Source organism: Vigna angularis, chromosome 6 (assembly GCF_016808095.1).
Source record: "Vigna angularis cultivar LongXiaoDou No.4 chromosome 6, ASM1680809v1, whole genome shotgun sequence".
Taxonomy (NCBI): domain Eukaryota; kingdom Viridiplantae; phylum Streptophyta; class Magnoliopsida; order Fabales; family Fabaceae; genus Vigna; species Vigna angularis.
In genome coordinates this window covers 21774643-21802400 of record NC_068975.1, presented here as the reverse complement: position 1 = coordinate 21802400, position 27758 = coordinate 21774643, and the positions used below count along the sequence as shown (strand labels likewise).

The 27758-nt window shown below is 40.4% G+C and overlaps 5 long non-coding RNA genes and 1 pseudogene across 6 annotated transcripts; 3 read left to right on the top strand and 3 right to left on the bottom strand.

Annotated features, from left to right (window-relative positions):
• Positions 1-1646: 1646 nt before the first annotated feature.
• LOC128197379 (uncharacterized) lies at positions 1647-14926 on the bottom strand. Of its 2 annotated transcripts, none has more exons than XR_008249875.1 (4): positions 14506-14926; positions 13946-14014; positions 2777-2909; positions 1647-2590 (listed from the first exon to the last, which is right to left on the bottom strand). It is a non-coding gene; the product is annotated as an uncharacterized LOC128197379 (long non-coding RNA). The 2 variants fall into 2 exon arrangements; XR_008249876.1 differs by lacking the exon at positions 14506-14926 and adding an exon at positions 14369-14457.
• On the bottom strand, positions 3854-6941 carry LOC128197383 (uncharacterized). The gene is made up of 2 exons (XR_008249880.1): positions 6705-6941; positions 3854-4231 (listed from the first exon to the last, which is right to left on the bottom strand). It is a non-coding gene; the product is annotated as an uncharacterized LOC128197383 (long non-coding RNA).
• Positions 5467-6667, top strand: LOC128197380 (uncharacterized). Its single transcript, XR_008249877.1, has 2 exons — positions 5467-6199; positions 6283-6667. It is a non-coding gene; the product is annotated as an uncharacterized LOC128197380 (long non-coding RNA).
• LOC128197382 (uncharacterized) lies at positions 10354-13441 on the bottom strand. Its single transcript, XR_008249879.1, has 2 exons — positions 13205-13441; positions 10354-10731 (listed from the first exon to the last, which is right to left on the bottom strand). It is a non-coding gene; the product is annotated as an uncharacterized LOC128197382 (long non-coding RNA).
• LOC128197381 (uncharacterized) lies at positions 11895-13135 on the top strand. Its single transcript, XR_008249878.1, has 2 exons — positions 11895-12699; positions 12783-13135. It is a non-coding gene; the product is annotated as an uncharacterized LOC128197381 (long non-coding RNA).
• A 306-nt stretch (positions 14927-15232) lies between the features above and the next one.
• LOC108342343 (phosphatidylinositol-3-phosphatase SAC1-like) lies at positions 15233-27643 on the top strand (annotated as a pseudogene).
• The last annotated feature ends 115 nt before the right edge of the window (positions 27644-27758 follow it).

The window sequence follows — 27758 nt, the reverse complement described above, 5'->3', positions numbered from 1 at the left end:
CTTTAACTGTTCATTGTACTGCAAGTTTTACTGTTCATCATCTCTTTCACGCTGCCAAGGTAGGATTTTATTGTTCATGCTTGCTTTCAGTCGTTGGTTCCATTCAAGTTTGTGTTTCTGGGTTTGCGTTTTATGCTTAAGTTTAATTTGTGCATGAACGTAAGGTTATACTACGCGTTTTATGGTTCCATTCAAACTTTGATGTTTCAGCCTAAGCGTTCGGTTTTGGTGTTTTAGACTGAGCACGGTGGCAGCAACTTGGCGGTTTGGGTGGAAGGTTTCCGAGGAAGATGATGACGGTGTTGGACTGGTCACGGTGGAGAGTTACAGTGGTGCAATGGTGATGAAGGAGCTAGACGGTAGTATTGAGGATGGCAATGGTGGCTGAGGGGGCTTGGGATGATGACGGCTGTGACTCAAAGATGGGTTCCTGGTGGTCCCGTGGAGGTGCAACCTGGTGGCTGATGAGTGAAGTGGTCACGGTATTTGGCGGGGGTCAGAGGTGGTGATTGAAGGATTATGCCGTGAAAATGGATAATGATGTTGGTGGTGGAGTTCGGTTTGAATATGCCCAGGTGACCTTGCTGGAGATTCCGTTTCATTTTTCCCTCCCTTTTTTCGAATAAGGTAATGATGCTGAAGGTAAGTGGGAGGCAGGGCGTTGCACGCGTTTGGGATGCCAGACGGAATCAGCAGGGGTTCCATCTGGGCGCACGTGGAAGACAAGTGGAAGTGTTAGCCAGGAATATTCTCTGCTTCACCCCCCTTTTTTTAATCGCGAAACCCATATCGTCTGCAGCTTTCACATGGCAGACATTTTCGGCAGTCGACGGTGGGAATCTTCACTGACACATCAATTTAAAATGCAGCCAGTTTTGGACGTTCGGTCAATATGCAAACAAACGACCGTTCATAAAATAAACGAGCGCTCACAGTCTGAATCATACCGAACGCTCACAATCAGTAACACAGAACCAAGAGCGAGCGTTAAAAGCATATGCAATTTCGAGCGTTCGTTCGTTTTGGTTTAGTGATCGGGGCGTTCGTCCTTAAAGAGACCGAACGTTCAATCACACAGTACAAGACCGAACGTTCGTCCTTAAGCGCAACACCATACATGACGAACGATATCACAAAGAGACCGAACGCTCAATCACACAACCAAGACCAAACGTCCAGATGAAGAGCGAACGTTCATTAAAACAAAATAACCGAACGCTCTCAGTTACTGAAGAACGAACGATAAACCTGCATGGCCGAACGGTAGAACGCTTAAGACTTAAACCAAAAATAAGACCGAACGGTGACCATGGACGCCCGCCAAACTGAGAACAAAGCCATAACAAGAACGAACGCCACTAATACGTAAGTGACCGAACGTCTGGATAAAATCTCGAGTCGTCAAGACGAAGACCGAACGCTCGTCCTAAAACTGAGGCGAAGATGAACGAACGGTATGGGACGAGCGCTCAACAATTGGAGCGCTAGATGGGCGCTTGGGACGGACGTCTTCTTTCCTTTTTTTTATTTTTTGTTATTATATATATATTTTTTTTGTATTTTTTTTATATTTATTTCTTTTTTTTTTTTATGAAAATAAATTTTATTTAATCAACCCGGACGAAATTGAGTGTTGACAACAACTATACTAAATAAAGAAAATTTCCATTGATATAGGAAGTTTGTCTTTAGACATTAGTCTTTCTTTGCACCTTAACTTGGAGCAATGGATGAGTTACAATGTTGAGAAAGATAACGTTGGCATGAGGAATTAACAAGCTTCCTTAGTATGTCCTTTATTTTGTTGTCTTCAATGGGGTTCGGTGGAATGACCGGTATGGACGAAGTGTTTATTCGGTTTGTTGGCGTTGGATACAAGCCTTCTAGAAATGCATTGAGCTCAGTTTGTTTCAGATGAAGGACGTTGTTGAGACCCTGGACGAGCGTCCTCTCCTATTCTGGACGAGCGTCCCCTGCTGGACGAGCGTCCCCTGCTTGACGAGCGTCCTCTGCCGAACGAGCGACCTCTGCTGGACGAGCGTCCCTGGACGAGCGCTGGACGAGCGTTGGACGAGCGTCCTCACTCTGGACGAGCGTCCTCTGCCGAACGAGCGACCTCTGCTGGACGAGCGTCCCTGGACGAGCGTTGGACGAGCGTCCTCACTCTGGACGAGCGTCCTCTGCCGAACGTCCTCTGCGCGCTGGACGAGCGTCCTCTGTACGCTGGACGAGCGTCTCAATTCTTCTAAGTGGCGCCCGGGGGCCCCTTTGTATCTCGCGCCCGGGCGCGACCCTCTCGGTAAAATCACGCCCAGAGCCCTTTTTCTCACGCCCGGGCGCGAAACTTTCGGCAAAACATCGTCCATTAGGCCTGGTCCAAGTCTTTTATGATATTCAATCCTTATTTTACATCAAAATAAACAACAAAAGCATCAAAAACATTTAAACAGTCAAAATTATACTTATATCAACAATTATACACTTTTCATGAGAATAAACACTAAAACTTACTCAAAAGCCACACAATATAAGCAACAAAAACAAGTAAACTTTTCACCTATCAGACGTCTGATGGATCCAATTGGGAATGCTGAAACCAAAAGAAGGTAAGGTGGATGAAAATGATGTTCAATGTAAACAATGTCCCATAAGAGCAAACAAAGCGTAATTGTATTTTGTGGTGAACAATTCAATTACATGAACTTAAAATGTTAAATTTTGATTGTCATCAATGATGGTTGTAAAGAGCACATTAAAAAGGTTAATGAAAACACACCTGCCAATTACTTGGGAGACCCTTGGCGAGTTCAGTCATATCTGGCTATTGTTGGTTCTGCTTAATAGCATCTTGCGGTTTGCTACCAGATTCTTTTGTTGCTTGTACTCTCTTGCGTTTGACCTTCTCTCGCCTGAAACAATAAATCTAATTATTTTCAGTATTTTCAGTTATGTCCTTTACTCGCTATTTTACTCATTACTCTTTCCACATAATTCCGAATGAATTGATTCTTGTTTTATTGGATTCCAGACTCAAAGATCTTTCTTTGGACACCAGACTCGTAACTTTTAGACAAGAGAGTCAACTGCAGTACAAATTTTAAGATCGACATTTTAATTACGTTTTTAAGTATTTTCAGCTATGACCTTTACTCACTATTTTACTCATTACTCTTTCCACAAAATTCCAAATGCAATGATTCTTATTCTTTTGGAATCTAGACTCAGAGATCTTTCTTTGGACACCAGACTCGTAACTTTTAGACAACAGAGTCAACTGCAGTACAAATTTTAAGATCGACATTTTAATTACGTTTTTCAGTATTTTCAGCTATGACCTTTACTCACTATTTTACTCATTACTCTCTTCACAGAATTCCAAATCAGATGATTCTTGTTTTGTTGGAATCTAGACTCAAATATCTTTCTATAGAGACAAGACTCGTAAATTTTAGATTACAGAGTTAGCTGCAGTAAAACTTTTAAGACTAGTATTTTAATCACGTTTTTCTGTATTTTCAGCTATGACCTTTGATGATTGATTTTCTTATAACTCTCTCCACATAACTCCAAATGAGTTAATTCTTTTTGGGTTGGACAGTAGACTCAAAGATATCTCTAATGACTATAAATTCATAAATTTTAAAGCATTGAGCTAGTTATGATTACTTTTTCAAATTTTCGTAAGTGTGCACAAAATTTCTAGATACCAACATGGGTGGAGAAGCAACAATACCAACTTCCAAATATAGATTACAGTTACATGATCTATTACTGCTATATAAACGGATGGATGGAGAGTTAATTAACGGATGCTACTAAACATGCCGACAGATAGAGTGTGACATCCCAAAAATACAGTCATAACTATAAATTCAGAAATCACATTTAATAATAATTCAGTACAGTTTTTCCACTAAAAATTAAAAACGAACGAATGACCAAGGACGAACGTCCTTGAGTACAGTACAACATTAAGGGACGAACGTGCACAACTGCACGTCCACACAAGAGTTTACAATTAAAACCGAACGTACAAGAAAAATCTGACCGAACGGTTTACAGAAACAATTACCGAACGGTCGAATTTAAACTTAACGAAAACAAGAGGTGATCGAACGACCACTCAGTTCAACAATCACACTACTGGCCGAGCGGTCTCACTGCTCGGTCTTCACTTCAACATTAATTAGGTTCTCCTCTTCCAGCAACTCTTCTAAACGCTCGTCTCCCTCTGCTCACATCCACACGGATGATCATCGCAATGACAAGACGGACGTACAAGGACAAAGGACAACACAAGGAAAACGAAAGGGTAAGCTTACATAATTTAACTCATGCATCAACATACAATTTCAGGTAAACAATTCAACATACATGCATATCTCAACATACACATTCATTACATAACAACCCACTTCAACGTACTCATTAAATAAAACTCAACACGACTGACTGTCCAGACTGTATGAAATCTCCGTGTAGCTACGACGATCGCGCACCCGGGTGGTGTGGTAACTGGCATTCTCATCAGCTGCCACCCGAGGTTAGTCCATTCCGTCCAAATTACAGTTATGTGACGGTTCCGTCCAAATTACAGTTATGTAACGGGGACCTCCTGCCATTCCCACGCATGACATACCCCTTCTATGTGAAGACGAGTAGTCACGGAATATCAGGATTGAATCGCCTGCTAAGTCTAGCCACGGTCACACTTTACAAATTCTCATGATCATCCCTGGAACTCTCATTCAACATTCATACTTTCATTTCATCTCATGTACTGTTCATAATTCACTTATAACCATACACTTTCATCGCTTTGAATCACATACCCTTTCACTGTAATGCCAACAATGATAATGCATACATACACTCTTAAAGCCACGTAGAATAATCAATTAAAATAGTATACTGGCATGAATAAAACATCAATCGAACACTTAATGAGTAAACCACAAACACTCTGACTTACACAGACCGAATGTTATAAGCTCTAGAAGAACACTAGTACATCACGAGTACAACAGAGATCATGATTTAGATGTTGAGGAAACATTTAGATATTTGTGAGGAAAGAACCTGACAAGGCATTGCCTTGCTCCTACGTATCTCCATTTTCGGTGGAGAATCAAGGCCTACGTAGTTCTGGCTTAGATTCTTTGATGAGAATTTGATACATTTGGAATTTTCTGAATATTTTATACTTTTATGATTTTATGAATTTTTAATTTATTAACAGGCTCACGAATTGGCCAAAGAGAGGAAGAACGGGGTTTTCTGATACAAGCCCAACTGTAAGGAGTGCACATAAAAAGATGGAGGGTGAGTGAAGGCAAAATGGCCCAAGGTATTTCCTGATCAGTCCTGGATGACTTAAGGCAGGGGGGTGTATTCTTTTAGTACGAAAGTGGGCTTAAAGCCCAATTATCTCTTTGATTCTCTTTTTCGGTCCAACTGAGAAAAAGGGGGTCTCCACTTCCATTGTTGTTGAGATGTGATGACTACACAGGAAAGGGTTTTCACCAGAGCAACCCTTTCCTTCCCTTTTCGCTCGGCAGCAACTTAGAGGCGGCGGCGTTAGCGTCAGGGTGGCAGCGAGTTTGCGGCTCAGGGAGGTGGAGACGCGAATGAGGGTAACCGGCTTTGTCGCGGTGGCGCGATGTTGAAAGTGGGGAAGCGTGAGGAAAGCAACAGCCTCAGAGCGGCGGCAGCGTCCGATTAAAGGAGAACGACGGAGGCAAGGAGGATGGTTCGTGGTCACAGGGATCGTCGCAGCAGTGATGGTTGACGAAGGCAGTGCTGACGGCGGAGATCCGAAGGAGAAGCGTCGAGCTGGGTGGTGTCCGCGGTGGAGAAGAATATTGCGGTGGTGGCGGATAAGGGTCGCACGACGAAGAGGGTGACTCGCGATGGTGATATTAAACAAAGGGAAGGGTATCCGCGGCCAAGGATAGGCGGGAATCAGGGCTCACAGTGACTTACGGCGGAGGTGTTGATGGCTGTCACGGTGGAAGAGACGGTGAGATTGGAAGAGCGGCGGTGATGGTGGCTGCTATGGCTGAGGTCGAAGACGCGACGGTGAATATGGGTTCGATTGGAATGTGACTGGCTCGCGGAGGCCAGACCGAAGAGAAGCCAAGGTCTCCTGCGGGTTGTGGTCACGCGATGGCAGTGATGATGAGTGGGAAGCTGAGTGGCGGTGAGTGCGGAGAGAATGTGGTTCACGGTTAGCTTGGGTTGATCGCATGGGTTCTGGTTAATCTGTTTGTATTGCTTGTGCAGGGGAAAGATGATGACGAGCTTAGATGCGGTCCGTGGACATCTTTCTTACCCAGGGATATGAAACAGTGGAAGATTAAGTTCGGACAGCCTTCATGTTGAAAGAAATTGGGCTGGCAAGTCATAATGAGACTGTGATGAAGTAGATGGTTCGGTGTGAGGGTGACCGGCGACTACCGTGGTCGGTGAGGAGGACCAGTGACGACAGCAGTCATGGTGGCATATGGGAGCTTTATTGATTGGATTGAAGGAAGAATAGGAAGAAAGTAGAATTTGATTTTGATATATCTTTTCTGTATTAGACATTAGATATGCAGGGATTGTGGTATGATATCTATGATCAATTACGATGCAAATGATTTACGTATATAACATAAAGGAGAAGCATGCCTCATAAGGTTGATATGTTAAGACGGGAAGAGTACCTCCGTAGCTTTTTAAAAAAAATTTGATCTTGTATCTCTTCTTCTTACTGTTGTGATGTGTTCAGAGCTTCCTCCTCCCTTTCTTCTTCGCGGCAGCCCCCTTCTCCCTAGCCTCCTTCTCTTTTTAAATTCTTTTGCACATGATCCCACCACCAAACATTGATCCCCCGTGAAGAGAAGATAATCATAAAAATGTAATGGTGGCATGTGAACTACAATAATGTTCACGGAGTGGCATATCACTATTCTCTTGCATGAACATGGGACACCAACTTTCAAGTAGAATATAGACGGCTGCTATCATTTTTATTTATTTATTATTATATATATATTTTTTTAACAAAATTAATTAAATAAAATAAAGATAAAAACAAGGTTCTTACAATCTCCCATACATCAAAAATTTTCGTCCTCGAAAATTTATCACTCGAATTACTATGACTAATTTGAATATTTCATATTTTCAAAATGTGAAAGAAATCAGATACTACTACAATTATTATTATTGTTATTATTTTTTTTTTTTTAAACCGATACTATTGAAGACTCCGGTATGCATGACCGGAACTGTGGACACAGTGAGGTTCCTTGGCTATAAAACGATGTGCTAGCTGCGTTGGGCGACATTCGAAACGTTGATATTTTGGAGAGCGTAAGAGAGAGAGAGAGAGATCTGAGCACAGAGAGTTCTGAGTGTGGGAGCTTGTGAGATCTGAACGACTGAGTGTTGGAGATCGGAGATCTTGAACGCGAGATCGGGAGCCCTTTCTAGCCAAACTTCAATCTTCCCGTTCCAAGGTTTTGCTCCGCCTCGAGTAAGTACTTCTCTTATCTTATCTCTTCCTTTCCCTTACCCAGCTTCTCCTTCTTCTTTACTTCTCGCTTCTTTTCTTTCCTTTCTTCTTTCTGCTTCCTTTCATGTATTTTTCTTCTTCTTTTTCTTTTCTGAGCTTTCGTTTCTCGCACTTACATTCTGCTTTCTTCTTTACTTTCCGCTTGTTATTATTATTATTATTATTATTATTATATATATATATTTTTTTTTTTGCTCCTGCATTACTTTCCTCTTCTTCTATATTCCTTTAATTAACTAAATCTAAGAACACACTGCCTTAACAAAGATAAGGGGTATATCGGCTGGAAACCAGACGTTAATCTCCCCTCGATTGAGGGTATGGCAGAGACAATCGGGTAGAACAATGCCACGTACTCCATAAAAACAGAAAACTTAAAAAAAAAAAGAAATTTATTTGTATGTACGAAATGGACACAAACAAACTTGGACGTAGATCCGTTTAGGAACCTTTGCGAGGACCGTGAAACAGACCAGAGACTAGACACCGAAACAACAAAGACCGCCTGGACGAAGTAAACTTAAAAGGAACCAAAACAAATCAAGAAAACACTGACAATTTTTGTTTTGTTCTTTTTATTTTATTTCATTATTTTTATGCTTTAGAAACACTTTGAAAAGAAGGATGAGTGAGATGGAGATGGAGAGGTACAGCAGTCAGCGGTGGAAACCTACTGATGATCAGGTCAAAATGATGGCCAATATCTTCAACTACGGGGTCACACATCCCAGCAGAGCCCAAGTCGCCGAGATTGCATCTCGACTCAGGGCCTTCGGAGAAGTCAGTGAATATAATGTACACTGCTGGTTCAACAATCATGGTAACCGGGTCAGGCGCTGGCAAGCGGACTTAGACCCCACTGGCACCGTATTTTCTCAGCTGCCGCTGTACATGTATGGTAAGAACCCTAATTACCACTATTTTTATTTTTTTTATTTATTTTATTTTATTCTTCCCCTTCTATTATTGACACAAAATTTTTTTGTTTGAAGAATATGGTTGGGTAATTATGAAGGCGCCGAGGCTGCTGAATTTGTTCCCCGTTCCGATCATCATCGAAGATGACAGGGACGAACGACAAATTCCTCCACCCATGCTTCTCACATTCCGAACCAGAGCTCCCTCGACGGAGCTCTCCCTTAGACCACCACAACCAGCTCGGGAATTTTTTCGTTAAATTTTTATTTTTATCTGTAACTTAATGATCACGAGTGATCGAATCCCGAACGTCCTTTATTTGCTTTTGTTTATTTGCTTTATTTGCGTATTTTATGGACTGTAATATTTAACGATCACTTATGATCGACTCTAGAACATCTTTATTTTAATTATGCATTGTAATATTTATCTGCCCTGCTAGTTATATATTTTTCTAACGATTTATTTACAGGTTAACGTCTTACCAAACTCAAGAGTATCAGAAGAGAAAAACCTCACAGAAACACAACCACCTGTTTGTAATTTTTATTGTATTTAATTAAAATATATATATATGTACTTGTTCATAAATTCATATAAATTAATTTATTACGAAATTTTGAAATTTGACTCAGAGTTATTCTCAACTATTTTTATTTTTATTTGGCCCAAAAGAAGAACATAATAAGTTATCAATGAGTTTGAAACGCATGAAAATTATGTCTAAAATTGATCAAGATTTTAACGATGCTACAATACTCGATGAGGTAAACAAAACACTAATTTGACCCAATCTTAAAACGACCTTTGTGTTTACAGACTCAAAAATAACAAAGTATTAATGAACTTTGAAAACACAGAACACATACGTTTAACACAACCTGAACTGGGTGAAACTGAAAAATTAGATTGGCTCACATAGACATTTGAAAACAAAAGACACATGAACGGGAGCCGAAATCTGGTTTAGACACATAGAGGTTGATAACCCAAAAATGATACATGTTAATGAAATGAATGAATGTTTAAGGTTGAACATGACTGGATTAAAACATTAACTTGATGACAAAAACGGTTTAAACAGTGTTTAGGCTTAAACACGAGTGATGGACCAAACACGGCATATCAAGGTTAAGACAGGGAGAATTAAACTCATAGTGATAACAAATTTTTATAACCGTAGTCATGGTGTACAATCGGAGCAAGTGCTTGAACCTGTATGCATACTCAGTCATGACATATTTCCCGGTATTAACTGAAGGAATTCAATCTCCAGGTCATACCTTACACTGTAAGGTAAGTACTCGGTATATGCTAGCTCTTTCTCATCTGGACATCTCTTAGCACTATAAATTCTCTCAATGTCCCTAAACCACTGATCAGCTTCATTCGGACTGCACTTCCCATCAAACCGGGCTGAATGGTGTTGTAGAAAGTTTTCCAAGTTCCACTCTTGGACCGGAATACAGAAGAGAAAACACCCTGAACGGTCCTGTCACTAGTCAGTCACTTTAATGGATTGTCTTTGAGTGTTCTCAGATGTTACTCTCGCGTTCTCGGCAAATACCCTAGCGGCTTCTTAATTATGCAGGGTTATGGTATTTTACTCCACCAATGCAGCATTCTGTTGTTGCAACGCTTGGAGCACCGCATTCAGCATCTGATTAAAGTCAGACGGATCAACTCCCTAAGACGAAGGAGGAGAAAAAGTAGGTACCATTTTCTATTCATACAGAAAGAAATACCATTAGCCTGACACAAACCAACACAGCTTCCCATCCGAGACCAAAGTACACAATCACAAACGAAGCGCACCCACAACCTACAGGTTTCTAAGGAAGAACTGCTCTGATACCACTAATGTGACATCCCAAAAATACAGTCATAACTATAAATTCAGAAATCACATTTAATAATAATTCAGTACAGTTTTTCCACTAAAAATTAAAAACGAACGAATGACCAAGGACGAACGTCCTTGAGTACAGTACAACATTAAGGGACGAACGTGCACAACTGCACGTCCACACAAGAGTTTACAATTAAAACCGAACGTACAAGAAAAATCTGACCGAACGGTTTACAGAAACAATTACCGAACGGTCGAATTTAAACTTAACGAAAACAAGAGGTGATCGAACGACCACTCAGTTCAACAATCACACTACTGGCCGAGCGGTCTCACTGCTCGGTCTTCACTTCAACATTAATTAGGTTCTCCTCTTCCAGCAACTCTTCTAAACGCTCGTCTCCCTCTGCTCACATCCACACGGATGATCATCGCAATGACAAGACGGACGTACAAGGACAAAGGACAACACAAGGAAAACGAAAGGGTAAGCTTACATAATTTAACTCATGCATCAACATACAATTTCAGGTAAACAATTCAACATACATGCATATCTCAACATACACATTCATTACATAACAACCCACTTCAACGTACTCATTAAATAAAACTCAACACGACTGACTGTCCAGACTGTATGAAATCTCCGTGTAGCTACGACGATCGCGCACCCGGGTGGTGTGGTAACTGGCATTCTCATCAGCTGCCACCCGAGGTTAGTCCATTCCGTCCAAATTACAGTTATGTGACGGTTCCGTCCAAATTACAGTTATGTGACGGGGACCTCCTGCCATTCCCACGCATGACATACCCCTTCTATGTGAAGACGAGTAGTCACGGAATATCAGGATCGAATCGCCTGCTAAGTCTAGCCACGGTCACACTTTACAAATTCTCATGATCATCCCTGGAACTCTCATTCAACATTCATACTTTCATTTCATCTCATGTACTGTTCATAATTCACTTATAACCATACACTTTCATCGCTTTGAATCACATACCCTTTCACTGTAATGCCAACAATGATAATGCATACATACACTCTTAAAGCCACGTAGAATAATCAATTAAAATAGTATACTGGCATGAATAAAACATCAATCGAACACTTAATGAGTAAACCACAAACACTCTGACTTACACAGACCGAATGTTATAAGCTCTAGAAGAACACTAGTACATCACGAGTACAACAGAGATCATGATTTAGATGTTGAGGAAACATTTAGATATTTGTGAGGAAAGAACCTGACAAGGCATTGCCTTGCTCCTACGTATCTCCATTTTCGGTGGAGAATCAAGGCCTACGTAGTTCTGGCTTAGATTCTTTGATGAGAATTTGATACATTTGGAATTTTCTGAATATTTTATACTTTTATGATTTTATGAATTTTTAATTTATTAACAGGCTCACGAATTGGCCAAAGAGAGGAAGAACGGGGTTTTCTGATACAAGCCCAACTGTAAGGAGTGCACATAAAAAGATGGAGGGTGAGTGAAGGCAAAATGGCCCAAGGTATTTCCTGATCAGTCCTGGATGACTTAAGGCAGGGGGGTGTATTCTTTTAGTACGAAAGTGGGCTTAAAGCCCAATTATCTCTTTGATTCTCTTTTTCGGTCCAACTGAGAAAAAGGGGGTCTCCACTTCCATTGTTGTTGAGATGTGATGACTACACAGGAAAGGGTTTTCACCAGAGCAACCCTTTCCTTCCCTTTTTGCTCGGCATCAACTTAGAGGCGGCGGCGTTAGCGTCAGGGTGGCAGCGAGTTTGCGGCTCAGGGAGGTGGAGACGCGAATGAGGGTAACCGGCTTTGTCGCGGTGGCGCGATGTTGAAAGTGGGGAAGCGTGAGGAAAGCAACAGCCTCAGAGCGGCGGCAGCGTCCGATTAAAGGAGAACGACGGAGGCAAGGAGGATGGTTCGTGGTCACAGGGATCGTCGCAGCAGTGATGGTTGACGAAGGCAGTGCTGACGGCGGAGATCCGAAGGAGAAGCGTCGAGCTGGGTGGTGTCCGCGGTGGAGAAGAATATTGCGGTGGTGGCGGATAAGGGTCGCACGACGAAGAGGGTGACTCGCGATGGTGATATTAAACAAAGGGAAGGGTATCCGCGGCCAAGGATAGGCGGGAATCAGGGCTCACAGTGACTTACGGCGGAGGTGTTGATGGCTGTCACGGTGGAAGAGACGGTGAGATTGGAAGAGCGGCGGTGATGGTGGCTGCTATGGCTGAGGTCGAAGACGCGACGGTGAATATGGGTTCGATTGGAATGTGACTGGCTCGCGGAGGCCAGACCGAAGAGAAGCCAAGGTCTCCTGCGGGTTGTGGTCACGCGATGGCAGTGATGATGAGTGGGAAGCTGAGTGGCGGTGAGTGCGGAGAGAATGTGGTTCACGGTTAGCTTGGGTTGATCGCATGGGTTCTGGTTAATCTGTTTGTATTGCTTGTGCAGGGGAAAGATGATGACGAGCTTAGATGCGGTCCGTGGACATCTTTCTTACCCAGGGATATGAAACAGTGGAAGATTAAGTTCGGACAGCCTTCATGTTGAAAGAAATTGGGCTGGCAAGTCATAATGAGACTGTGATGAAGTAGATGGTTCGGTGTGAGGGTGACCGGCGACTACCGTGGTCGGTGAGGAGGACCAGTGACGACAGCAGTCATGGTGGCATATGGGAGCTTTATTGATTGGATTGAAGGAAGAATAGGAAGAAAGTAGAATTTGATTTTGATATATCTTTTCTGTATTAGACATTAGATATGCAGGGATTGTGGTATGATATCTATGATCAATTACGATGCAAATGATTTACGTATATAACATAAAGGAGAAGCATGCCTCATAAGGTTGATATGTTAAGACGGGAAGAGTACCTCCGTAGCTTTTTAAAAAAAATTTGATCTTGTATCTCTTCTTCTTACTGTTGTGATGTGTTCAGAGCTTCCTCCTCCCTTTCTTCTTCGCGGCAGCCCCCTTCTCCCTAGCCTCCTTCTCTTTTTAAATTCTTTTGCACATGATCCCACCACCAAACATTGATCCCCCGTGAAGAGAAGATAATCATAAAAATGTAATGGTGGCATGTGAACTACAATAATGTTCACGGAGTGGCATATCACTATTCTCTTGCATGAACATGGGACACCAACTTTCAAGTAGAATATAGACGGCTGCTATCATTTTTATTTATTTATTATTATATATATATTTTTTTAACAAAATTAATTAAATAAAATAAAGATAAAAACAAGGTTCTTACATAGAGCAACTGAGAGAAATTTGGAAAAAAAATATAAATAACAACATTGTAGGAAAATGCCCATGATTTTCAATCTCAATGAAGACAGGAACTAAGATGTTGTAAATCTTTTACTTACATAGAAAATGCAGAAGAATCGGATTAGCGAGACAACACAAAACTATAGAAACAAAACATTGATGGTAATATCTTGAAAAATTATTGCTTGTGGGAATAACACCAACTAAATTTTTGTAAGATACATTAGTATAGATTTTTAAGTCAATAACCAATCTGTTAGGTAAAAGTTATATGATCTTTCCAGAGAACTATAATGCTAAATTGTTCCAAAAGTAAAATAAAAAAAGATAGAACTTACATCAAAGAAAGACTAAGGCAATTTACAAACGAAGACACATCCTCAAATAATTTGTTCATTTCTAGTCTCCTGTGGAATTTCAAACCAATAGATGTGATTAAAACATGTAAGAACCGAAACAAAATTATCATTGTATCATGATTTGTCAACTCAAATTAACAAAATAAATCCAAGAACGACAAAAATAGTTTTGGGTCTATTCAAGCAATTAAAGAACTTGATCTCAATACTCTATCAAATCTAATGAACATATATTCTAAGCATAGTTTATGAGAAATTCGTCCATAAAAGACAGCATATATTGCAACAAATTTATGTATTTCTACCATCCAATGAATCAGTAGAATTTAAGGAAGTTGTTTACTGGAAAAAGAGATTTGCAAGTCCATAAAATATCATCAACTTAAATTAACAAGAACTTACAAAGCAAACATTGAATAAGCAAGAAAAGAGCTTGCAAAGATATCATGTTCTGAAGTTGGATCGTGAATAGGGTTCGCGAATAGTTCCACTGGTGGCACTAAATCTTCTACACAACTTCAACCCACACTAAACCATACCTTGAAAGGGTCCGGCGACACTTCGACGACACTCCGGCGATGCTCCGGCGGCCACCGCAAGGGTCCGGCACAGGGAAGGAAGCGGGTGGGAGGAATCGATACTCAAAATGCGCCCTTGGTTGGCTAGGCCGGAGGGAAGACGATGCCGTCTTCGATTCGTCTGCCGACGCCGGAGCTGCGGCGACCCGCAATCCGAACTGCCTGGCTGGGTGGAAGACGACGGACACCGACGGCACTACGACGGCACTGGATGGAGCGAAAACGGCAACGACAACGTCTACGGGCGGCGGATATCCGGCGAGAGTTGTGGTGGCTGGCTCGAAGGTTCGAAGGTTCGGTGCTCCGTGAAATGTTCTCCACCTTCTCTCTCTGAAAACATTTCAATCTGAAATTTTCGAAATAACCCTACAATTTGAATCTGCCCCCAATTCTCTCATTTCCACGTCATTCTTTCATTTTAAAAAACAATTCCACGTGCACCAGTCACATTTAGACACGCGTCCAGTGTCTAAATGTTGTCGAAACAGGTTGTTCAAGTATCATTTTTCTTTTCTTTGTTAAAAATCACTTCTTAGATTTCTTTACTTTTTAATTTCTTGGAATTAGGCTATGTTTTTCTTGTAATTCTTTAGTTTTGTATAAATTTAGTTAAAATTAGGTTTTTAGATATAATTTTTAGTTTATGTTAATAATTAGAAAATTAATATTTTTTTTTTAGAAAATCTTTTGATAAAAATTCTTTTCTTTTATTTGTTAATTTTTCTTTTCTTTCTTTAATTTCTGATTAATTTTTCTTTGTTGCTTGGTGAATCTGATTTCAGGAATTGGGTTGCTATTGCAGAGTGTTGAATTATGCTGTTAGGCCATTGTTGTTGCTGCTGCACTGACTGAACATTGCATTGGAAGATTGGGCCGCTGCACCGAGAAATTGGGCTGCATTTGGATAATTGGAACAAAAACGTTGCTGCTCCTTAGGCATCTCTTCCCTTCATCTTCATTTGAAAAGGGGTAAAAGAAATTCACCCTTGAGCGAGGGCAGAGAGCGAAGTGAAAAGAGGAGCGCGGCACTCTGACCATAGCTGACCGGAGAAGGAGAAGCTGACCGGCGAGCAAATAGAGCTGACCGGAGATGCCACGTGAAGGGCGAAGATTGAAGCGTCCAAGTGAAGCGAGGTTCCCCTCTCCCAATTTTTCCCCTTTCTCTTTTCGTTCTCCAACCCTATAAAAAGGGGTTTTTCTGCATGTAAATAGAGATATAGAGAACACTTCTTCATATACTTTTGAGATACATTTTCAGACGCTCTGTAGATTAGGGTTTTTACGCTTTTCTTAGAGTAGAGATATTGTTCTTGCTTCTGGATTTCGCTGAGACAATTGCGAGAGTGACAGTCGCGAGAATATTGGTGACTTCCGGTATAGTTGTAATCTTCTTTTCATATTAATAAAGTTGTATTTCGTATTCTCGTTTGTGTTGAGATTGTTCTGTGTTCTTGATTTCTGCCATTGTTATGTTTTGAGAAAATGATTTGGATTCTGATTCTCTGCAATTTTATGATTTCTTTCGGAATTAAATGTCTCCGTGGTGAGCATTTTTCATTGAGATGTCTTCTCGAGACAGAGAAAAGTCCAATGCATAAAAATTGATTCAAATTTGTGTTTCTTGAATTTGTTTGTGAATTTTAGATTGATGAGCTTGATTGGAAAAATGAGTGGAAAGAGTCAAATTAAAGTTCTGAAATATGAACTAGAATACCTTGGATTGGGATTCACATTATCATGATGTCTTCTTGAGAACTCTAAGCACTCTTTTATTCATATCAATGTACATTCACCTATGAAATCAATTCTGTCTTTGCTTTTGACAGTGATAGTTGAAGTTCAGTTTGAGTTTTGATGTTCCAGTTGTTTACTTTGAGTATTTTAGAATTTATGATCTGCTTTACTTCTGTTTCAGCCTTTACATTCTTGTTGATATGATGCTTTTCAATCTTGAGTTTTAAGTTCTTTTCAGTTTGGTTTTATTTCTGATTTTGTTCCAGTTTAGTATATAGGTTTTGTTTTGGATATAAATAGGTTTAATCTCTTCATTACTTTAGCTTAGGTTTTATTTCTTTATTTTCTTCCTTCTTTTATTTTAAAACAGATTATAGTTTCGCTTTTCTTAATTTTTTAATTTCTGTGTTTTCATTTTAAATGTCCCCACCTGTTTAGTAGTAGTTAGTAAGTAAATAATTAGTAAATAAATACAAGACTTAACTCTACATTTTAAAACTTAATTTTGTTGAGTCCTAGGATTGATATTCTGGTTGCCCTATGCTACATTAGTGGGGACCAGATTTTGTTCTGATTTTAGGCGACAAAAATCAGTTTAACAGTGTTGGGCGCATCTTTCTGCCCTATCAATGACCCCAACCGGCAACGGTGACAACGGTGGTAGTCGGACAGCGGCAGCGGCGCGACTTGTGCAGCGGGATGGAGCTCCAAGATCAGAGCTCTGACACCAAGTAGAAAATAGGACTGATTTTATTATTCTTAATCATGAAAAATACATTTTCATATCCTCTATTTATAACAATCAAATTCTCCTAAAAAGAGAAATAGGAAAACTAAGGAAACAAAATAAAATAGAAGATTATACATCTATTTTCCCTAATTAGGAAGATTCTAAAGATGTCTTCTGTAATTACAATAGTAACTAAGAAAAAAATTCAAACCAGAACCTTGCTCTAATACCCAATGATACGATCTTGTTTAGGAAAAAGTATGGAGAATAAAGAATGCGGAATAAGAGAGATGGAGATGCCACAATCTAATCTAGCATATTGATAAGTTAAGTGAAGATTTGCCACAAATATCTTAGTCTTTGATAAGAATTAAAGTTCTAATACAAGAACGAATAGAATCTTTTCTCAAAAAATACAAATGCATATAATATGACTCAAGTGTTTACATCAATTTTTAGTATCTCTATATATAGGTATATAAGTTTAAAAATACCTCGAAATCCTAAAATAACGCCCACAACACAAAAATAACAGAAAATGAAAATTACAGATGCAAACTTTCACTTTCACTTAGCGAGGCCCACTTGTGACATCCCAAAAATACACTCAGAACTATAAATTCAGAAAAATCACATTTAATAATAATTCAGTACAGTTTTTCACTAAAAACAAAATTTGAAACGAACGGACGCTCAAGGACGAACGTCCTTGAGTACAGTATTACAACTTTAAAGAAACGAACGACGACAAGCCGCGTGTCTTACAACAAGAGTTACTATTGAAAACCGAACGTACAAGAAACCTGACCGAACAGTTTACATAGGACAATTACCGAACGATCGATTATTAAAAGAAAATGAGTAGTAGGTCGAACGACCACTCACACCAACAACTAATAGCCGAGCGTCTCACTGCTCGGTCTTCACTTCAACTTCTACCAGATTCTCTTCGTTCAGCGCCTCTTCCAAACGCTCGTCTCTCTCTGCTCACATCCACACGGATGATCATTGCAATGACAAGACGGACGTACAAGTACAATGGACAACACAAGGAAACGAAAGGGTAAGCTTATGTAATTTAACTCATGCATCAACATACAAATTTAGGTAAACAATTCAACATACATGCATATTTCAACGCACTCATTCATCACATATCAATATACTGTAAAGTAAGTACTAATTAAACTCAACACGACTGACTGTCCGGACTGTATAAATTCCCGTGTAGCTACGACGATCGTGCACCCGGGTGGTGTGGTAACTGGCATTCTCATCAGCTGCCACCCGAGGTTAGTCCGTTCCGTCCAAATTACTGTTATGTGACGGTTCCGTCCAAATTACTGTTATGTGACGGGGACCTCCTGCCATTCCCACGCATGACATACCCCATCTATGTGAGGACGAGTAGTCACGGAATATCAGGATCGAATCGCCTGCTAAGTCTGTCCACGGTCATACTTTATAACTTTCAACTTTCATCCATGAGTCGTTCCTGCCTGGAACGCTCGTTCAACATTCATAACTTTACTTTCATCTCATATACTGTTCATCATTCACTTTTCATCATGTATTCATATTTTCATTTCATCTCATATACTGTTCATCATTCACTATTCATAATTCACTAGTCATCATTCCATAATCATTTTCATCATTCATAAGGAAGCCATTAAAAACGAACGTTCTGTCCCCAATAAGACCGAGGACGAACGCTGTGAGCCGAGACCCAAAAAGACGCTCGTTCAAATCAGAGTACGAACGGCAGCATTTCAATGACGTTCGCGAATGGCTGAATAATATACTGTTCACAGGACGAACGCGAATGGCTATTTGGACGAACGTTATTTACCTTGATAATCAGCTAAATGAACGAACGCTCAATGCAAAACCGACCACCAAACAGAACGAGCGTTCAGTATAAGACTGAACAGCAATTAGGACGAACGTTCGGTATGAGACCGAACACCAATTTTGAACGAACGTTCGGTGTAAGACCGAACACCAAATTTGAACGAACGTTTGGTGTAAGACCGAACTGCAATATGGACGAACGCTCCCATTAAAACCGACCACACAAAAGGGCGAACGCTCATTTCAAACAGAGCATCATTTGGACGAACGCTAATTGATGCGAACGTTAGGTGTGAGACCGAACGTTAATAACCTTAAATAATAGATTTTACGAACGGAAATAGACTATTTCAAACATACCAGATACAACAAAGCTTGGCCGAACGCTCAACAAGGCAGTGGAATATGAGGACGCTCGTCCTCTACCAGGGATCATTCCAAATGAACGAATCCCATTCCAAAGACCGTTCAGTACGAACGTAAAAATCATAGGGGAAGTTCTTATTCAATATTCATTTACATTTCCAGTTCATTCTTCATTATGCAAAATCTCATAGTTTCATACGTTCATATCATCATTAACTTTCATATTTCATACGATCCATATTATGTAAATTCATATTTCTCACTTCACCTAAAATAACGTACGTACATACATATCAATCACAGCAAATATCATGCAAATTCATTTATCTCACTTCACCCAAAATAACGAACGTTCATATACTCCAGTTATATCAAAAATCATGCATTTTACTCAATCAAATAACGAACGTCCATACAATAAAATCACAGTAACATCATGCATTATACTCATACAGTTAACAACGAACGTTCAAACGAAGCACACAACATGAATTAAATCAAATAAGCTTCCCTTACCTGAAAATGAACGAACGTTCACAGACGCACACAAACGCTTCTCCACTCAAATTCCACTAACCAACGCTCGTTAATCCACTGTACGAGCGAACCCCAACAACTTCTCTACCCAAAGAAAATAACGAACGTACAACTCAGAAATGAGTTTGCATGCCAGGAAAACGAACGTCAGAGAGGAAGGAAAGGACTTACCGGTCCTGATTCACGAACCGAACGTTCTCCTGGAATTCTTTGACGCCGAGCGTCCTTCAACAGTGCCGGAAATACAGATTGGAGGAGATTAAACGGGTGGTATCTTAGAGTGAGAAAGGGTGCAGAGGGTGTAGAGAGAAGGTGGAGAAAATTTGAGTTTCAGAAATGAAGGAAAGAGGGGTGCGTGCAGAGGGTGGAGAGTATTTCAGAAATTCTCATATTTGCTTTCCACCCTGCCAGCGCACGTCCGCACTTTGCCAGCACACGTCCGCACCCACCAGCGCACTTCCGCACCCACCAGCGCACTCCACTACGCCTCAGCCGCCCACAACTGACGGTCGACCAATGCACTGTTGCCACGCGTTTTCCACCATCGCTGACGCACGTTCGGTCTGGCCGACACACTGTTCCCCACTACCGGACGTCCACTCTGCGATCGCCACGTGTACTCCACTATGCCGGACGCTCGATCACAGGCTGGCAGTCGGCGCTCCACTGACGCTGCTGACTCACCCGGACGCGCGGCAGCTGGCGTCCGTCAGTGGATGTCGGGCACTGTTGTCGGCCATGTTCACTGCTGAGGTGGCGCGCTCTCCAGCCGCCACGTGGACGCACGTTTTTCGAGGCCTGACACCACTCGCCTAGCAAACACTGATTGGGTCGCCCAACAAATTTATTTTGTAAAATTAAAATAAAATTAAAATTTATTTAATTTCTTAAATTATTCTATAATTGTGTTCATGATCTTCATGTTCTTTATTTTCCTCCTTTATGGAATATTATAAGTTTGATGGAGATGTGTTATCTTTGACCTTGTCATAGATCCTTTGAATGACAAATGTTCTTCCTCAAATTCTTCTCATATATGTTTAGGAGATAATACTTTATCATACCCTCTTTCTTGAAGAGAATTTATTCTCAAATTTGTACCACTTGAAGATTCCTTATCACGTGAAGTGTGGCCTAGGACCAAACAACAAACGGAACCGTAGAACTAACAGCTCAAACCTATTACTAAGAATATCAATCTTTGACTGGGTTTGTCTGTGTACTGGGCTGACAGCCCAACAGAATGCTACTGCAGTTTTATTTTATCATAATTGTAAAAGTGCAACATGTTGCTTTAGAGAATGGAAGTTCTATTTATGTTTTCAACTAATTCTTTATTTTGTTAGGGATGCTTCACTGAGAGATCTGAGAGCTAGTTCTGGTGATATTGTGAGGATTGGGAACAGTAATGAAATGATAAACTCTGTGGTTAACCGAGACAAAGAGACTGACACTAACCATCAGAATAAAAAAGATAATTTTAGTAGTGATGCACCACATTTTCAGAGTGGAGTTCTTCGTACCAACTGCATTGACTGCTTGGACCGTACAAATGTTGCCCAGTATGCATATGGTCTTCAAGCTTTAGGACGCCAGCTCCATGCAATGGGTTTGACTGATGTGCCCAAAGTGGATCCTGATAGTAGTATCGCTGCAGCTCTAATGGATATGTATCAAAGCATGGGGATGCTCTTGCTCAGCAGTATGGTGGTTCAGCAGCTCACAATACTGTATGACATATTTTATGAGATTCTCCTTCACAAATATCTAGTCTCCGTCTTCTTCTGCTGTTTGCTGTAATACATGTGTGTATATTTTGGTGAATGACAGGTGTTTCCGGAGAGGCAGGGAAAGTGGAAAGCAACAACACAATCAAGAGAGTTTTTGAAGTCCATAAAAGGATATTATAGCAATTGTTACACAGATGGTGAAAAGCAAGATGCAATAAACTTGTATTATTCCTCTGTCCCTTGGTTAATCTAGTGTTGAATAAATAATTAATATTTTAAATATTTAATATATTGTTCTTTTTCCAGATTTTTAGGTTACTTCCAACCACATGAAGGGAAACCTGCTCTGTGGGAGCTGGATTCAGATTATTATCTCCATGTATCTGGGGTTGGGGATGATCTAATTCCTGAGAAGTGGTGAGTCATCCTAGTTAAATTGGCTGATATTAAAATCCATTAGTGACATGCACATGCTTCTATGATATTTAGAATTGATTTTCTCATTTCTTTTGTATGTAAATACAGTTTCTATTGTTTATTTTCCTTATCAGTTCATATTTTCTTCCTGAATTTTTCAGTTCTGAACCGAATCCTAAGCCTTCTGAAAGTGGTGGAATAGTATTCACCCCAATACCCGCTTGCAGAGAAGACTTTTTACGGATAAAGTTGACATCGTTTGACAAGTTAATTTTGAAGACCTGTAGTACAATTAAAAATGTAAGACTATGCTCTGAACCTGATCAAAGACCAGGTGGGAGTTCTGGAAACAGAGGAGTGGCACCTGATGCAGCGTAATTTCTCTTATTCTGAGTTGCTGTTTAATGATTTTATTTCTCGTTTATTGTACTTTTTATAGACTGCTTCCCTTTTCTCGTGATTTTCTGACATGCATATGTAAATATTAGAAATTTTATTGCCATTCCACTTAAAGACCAGTTCCTGTAGCTTTGGTTCTTATTATAAGACAAAAGTAGCTGATTTTGTCTCTCCCTGCTTCTTAGTACTTACTTGACCGGTTTTATCATTTCAAAAATAATTTGTTAGGACTGGAAATGTGGGCTTACATTTTGAAACTAGGCCCGGGATTTGGAGAGTGCAGGAGAGGAGAAACAAGGGTGTGAATAAAAATGCTGATGTGGCAAAGGGTGTAACAAAATTAGTTAAGGTGTGAGAAGTAGTGGGAATATAAATGGGAGGAGAATGAGAAGAGAGGATACGAAAATATATTGTGGAATTCTGTTATGGCTTGAAGGTGCTAACTTGTCTAGAGGATGCGGCAGTAGAAATCACCATCCTACTGTATTTTCTGTTGCATTTTTGAAATAATCCATATTGTCCTGTGCTTTTTAGCTTCTGTCCCTTCAACTAATTTTCTATCAATGCTCAGGAATCTAATTGAGATAGTTTTGTTTGATTGGTTTATGAAGGCCTATTAAATTTTGTGATTATGATTGAATAATTCACCGCATGTTCAGTTCAGATTCTAACTAACACAAGCAGCAAAAAGTTGGATTCCTTTCAATCAACTTCCTCTGATGTCAAACAACATCAAATAGAAGCAATCCATTAATCCGGTTGATAATTTTGGTAGATTATTTAGAAGACAATCTCTCTTGAAAGTAAGATTAGAATCACCATTTCTAGATGAATGTAATTTCTGTTTAAACTTAGTTGCCATTTAAGCCATTCCTTCCACCCTAACCATGTACATCATTTTGTATGGAAATAGTGGGTAGAATTTCTGACTAGTGTGAGATGCAAAAGCTATTCAGTGATCTAAGTAACTTGAGGTAACACATGTCGAGACAATGATTGTTTGTTAATCCCCAGTGAGATACAGCTAAAAAGTCCGAATTGGCTTTTTGGCCAGAGAAAGTACGAAGAGGGTTCCTCTGCTGCAAAAGTAGCTTCTCATGAAACTGACGTTGAAGGATCTCATGCTAATGGATTTTGTGACTTGAATTGGCTTTCTTCTGGCAGTGATATGAATGAAGAGGATGTTTTCCAAAGGTATGTATCTTAAAAGTTCATTATCCTTGTGTGACTTCATTGCACCTTCCATTTTTCCTTTGATGATCAGTATCCCATTTGATTATTTTTCTGTTGGCTAACGTTTGCACTGTAGGTCCCTATAAAACTCATTTGTATGTTTACATTGTGCGTTGTGATTTTTTTAGCTCTAGACAGAGCTGCCATGCTGATAATGGGGAACAGGCTTGGTGCATTTGAATCTGATCCGTTAAGTTGAGCTGGTGCTCTTAATATTTTAAGTGACCACGAATAATTCTAAACTTGTTTATTTTCTACAATTAAGAAGTAAGTTCATGCTACAGTTGGTTTAAATTATAATGAATGAAGGATTTCTTTTAAAAATTTATGAAGTGCTTGTTTAGGATCTACTGTATTTATAACTACCTGAAATCCCATTCTTCATTGGTTGGGAATCCAGTGTTGTCTCTTCCGGCATATTAACACTGTAGACAGTCCCACAATCTTTGTTCTCACTTGATGCCTTTAGCTTGTTCAGTTTACAGATGATGCTCTTTTTATACTTTTAATCTGGTAGGTACCTTGCAATGACCTCAGCAAATGAGGCGAATGGGTTGTATGGAGGTAGTCTCCTCGGCGATCAAGATGAAAGCAGTGAGATATATAAACATTATGCCGAGCTATGTCAGGTATGTGCTTTAACCGTGAGAAATATAAACATGCCCACATAACTAGTACTTTGTATCTGGACTTATGTATGAAACACTTACCATTGCTTGCTTCAAAGAAAGCGCTGTCAGAGGTACAAATCTCTCCTTTAGTTTAAGTACATGCTGGGTTGATTGGCATGTTATATTTTTAATAAGAAATGACAAAGAAATAAATATGAAATGAAGCAGATAAAATAGCATCTTTATTAGGATGTGATATGCATGTTTGCTGCCAAAATGTAGTTTTTACCGCCTTTATCCTTGGCATGCATGCAGGGACCTGCCATGTAACTTTTCCAAAATGACTCTGAGAGGGAGCAACACTACGCAGATGCTTTAAGCACGAGTTCATATGAAATTGTTAATGATACTAGCGTTGCGACAGAAATGGAAGCAGCTCTAAAGGAGTATGACCAAGTTGGTGCGGACCTTGGGATCATTCCCAGATCTTGTAAATTCTTTGCCGATGATCCGAGTTGGCTTATGTGAGGACTCAAAAAAAAAAAAAAAAAAAAAAAAAAAAAAAAAAAAACGTGCGTCCACGTGGCGGCAGGAGAGCGCGCCACGTCAGTAGTGTACATGGCCGACAGCAGTGCCCGACAGCCACTGCTGGACGCCAGCCGCCACACGTCCGGTAGTGGGGAACAGTGGGTCGGCCAGCTGAACGAGCGTCGGCGATGGTGGAAGACGCGTGGCAAAAGTACAGTGGTCGACCGTCCAAAGTGGGTTGGTGTAGTGCGTCCGGCCGAGCGCGCACTGGTATAGTGGAGACGTGCGTTCGGCTGAGTGGAGCACTCACCTCTTAATTTAATTCTGATAGATCTCTCTCTTCACCCTCTTTCCTTCAGTTTCTCAGATTCAATTCTCTCCTCCTTCTCTCTTCACTCTCTGCACCCTTCTCTCTCTAAGAAATCACCACTGCACCTCCTCCATTCCACACTCCGGCAAGATTGAAGGACGCTCGGCGTAGGAGTTCCAGAGAGAACGTTCGACTGGTGAAGCTGGTAGGTTCTTCCTTCCTCTCTGACGTTCGTCCTTAGCTGTGTTTGAGTTGTACGTTCGTATTTCTTAGAGTAGAGCGGTTCTGATTTTTCATTATTGGGGTTCGTCTGAACAGTGGATTAACGAGCGCTTGTTATTGGAATTTGAGTAGAGAATCTGTGAACGTTCGTCATTTCCGGGTAAGGGAAGCTTACTTAATTTAACTGTTTTGTTGTATGTGTGGGTGTGAACGTTCGTTATTTTACTGTATAGATGCATGATGAATGATGAAATGATGGTATGAACGTTCGTTATTTCACTGTATGATGCTGCCATGACTGATTTGCATGAACGTTCGTTATTTTGAAAGTATGAGAATATTATATGTTGATTTGGATGCATGAACGTTCGTTACTTGGATGAAATGAAATATATGAAAGTACATGATATGAATCGTTTGAAAAATGAGATTTTCTTTATGTGAACGAGTGGAACTATGAGAAAGGAACTGGAAATGAAAAATGAATTGTAAGAGGACTTTATGAACATGTACGTTCGTACTGAACAGTCATTTACCGTTCGGTTTTCCCCTAATAAAAGGTTTGAAATGTTGATCCTGTCATTTTAATAAATCCCTGTTTGAGGACGAACGTCCTCGTCCTAAATTGCCATGCTTGAGCGTTCGGCCAAGCACTGTTTTGATCTTCTCTTTGTAATTCCCATGATATTTTACGTTCGTTTCTGAGACGGTCTCTGACCGTTCGGTGTTTGTTGGTCAACATGATAAATTCCCTGGTTGAGGACGAGCGTCCTCACCCTAGAATGCTCTGTTTGAGCGTTCGGTTTGGCACTGTAGAAACGTTGTACGTCTGATAAACTTCCTTTTTTTTTTTTTTTTGTACTTGTATATATATACGTAGCAGTGCATATTTCCGTTCGTATTACTTCTCCAAACTTCTCTTAGTTTATTTTCAAGACTTATCAATCTGAGTTACTGGACGTTCGGTCTTACACCAGACGTTCGCCCAGAATAGCGTTCGGTCTTACACCAGACGTTCGCCCAGAATAGCGTTCGGTCTTACACCGGACGATTGTACTGGAAGGCGTTCGGTCTTACACTGAACGTACGCTCAAAGTGTCGTTCGGTCTCCAACTGAGCGTTCGTCCTAATAGTGCTCGGTCTCCAACTGAGCGTTCGTCCTAATAGTGCTCGGTCTCCAACTGAGCGTTCGTCCTAATAGTGCTCGGTCTCCAACTGAGCGTTCGTCCTAATAGTGCTCTTCTTTGAATTGAGCGTTCGTCCGAATAGTGCTCGGTATCGTTTTGAGCGCTCGTTCTCTTCTCCCACTAAAAAGCGTGCGTCCAATGAACAGTACTATTAGAATTTTCTGCAGATTTTAACGTTCGGTCTTCGTTCCGAACGAGCGTCTTTTGGTCTCACTTACAGCGTTCGTCCTCGTTCTTTGGGGACAGAACGTTCGGCTTTTGGTGATTTGGTTATGAATGATGAAAATGATTATGGATTGATGAATAATGAATGATGAACAGTATTTGCGATGATATGAAAGTTATGAATATTGAACGAGCGTTCCAGGCAGGAACGACTCATGGTTGAATGTTGAAAGTTGTAAAGTATGACTGTGGATAGTTAATGCTGGCTGTTCATCCTGATGTTCCGTGAGTGCTCGTTCTCAAGTAGAGGACGCACGTTATGCGTGGGAACGGCAGGAGGTCCTTAGTCCATAAGTTAACATGGGCGACGTAAGAACGGACTAACCTCGGGTGGCAGCTGATGAGGATGCCAGTTACCACACCACCCGGGTGCGTGAACGCCTGTAACTACGCAGATTTCATACAGTCCGGACAGTCAGTCGTGTTGAGTTTTATTTTGTACATGTGTTAAATTATGTGATGTATGATGAATGCGTACGTTGATATGTATGTGTGAAATGAACTGTTTGCTAGAAATTATATGTTGATGCATGAGTTAAATTACGTAAGCTTACCCTTTCGTTTTCCTTGTGTTGTCCATTGTACTTGTACGTCCGTCTTGTCATTGCAATGATCATCCGTGCGGGTGTGAGCAGAGGGAGATGAGCGTTTGGAAGAAGCATTGAATGAAGAGAGCCTGGTTGATGTTGAAGTGAAGATCGAGCAGTGAGATCGCTCGGCCAGTATTGTATTTAGTTGAATTGAGTGGTCGTTCGATCATCTCTTGTTTTCTTTTGAGTTAATTCGACCGTTCAGTAATTATCCTGTGTAAACCGTTCGGTCAGGTTTCTTGTACGTTTATCTTAAATTTGTAAAACTCTTATGTGTGGCGTGCGACTTTTGCACATTCGTCCGTTATGTTGGATTTGTACTCAAGGACGTTCGTCCTTGAGCGTTCGTTCGGGTTTTATTTTGTTTTTAGTTGGAAAACTGTATTGAAATATTATTAAATGTGATTTTCTGATTTTATGGTGTTATGCTGTATTTTTGGGATGTCACATTAGTGGTATCAGAGCAGTTTTGTCCTCTTAAGGACACTGTAGGTTATGAGTACACTGTGTTTTTGTTGTGTGCTTAAATTGCGTTCAATGA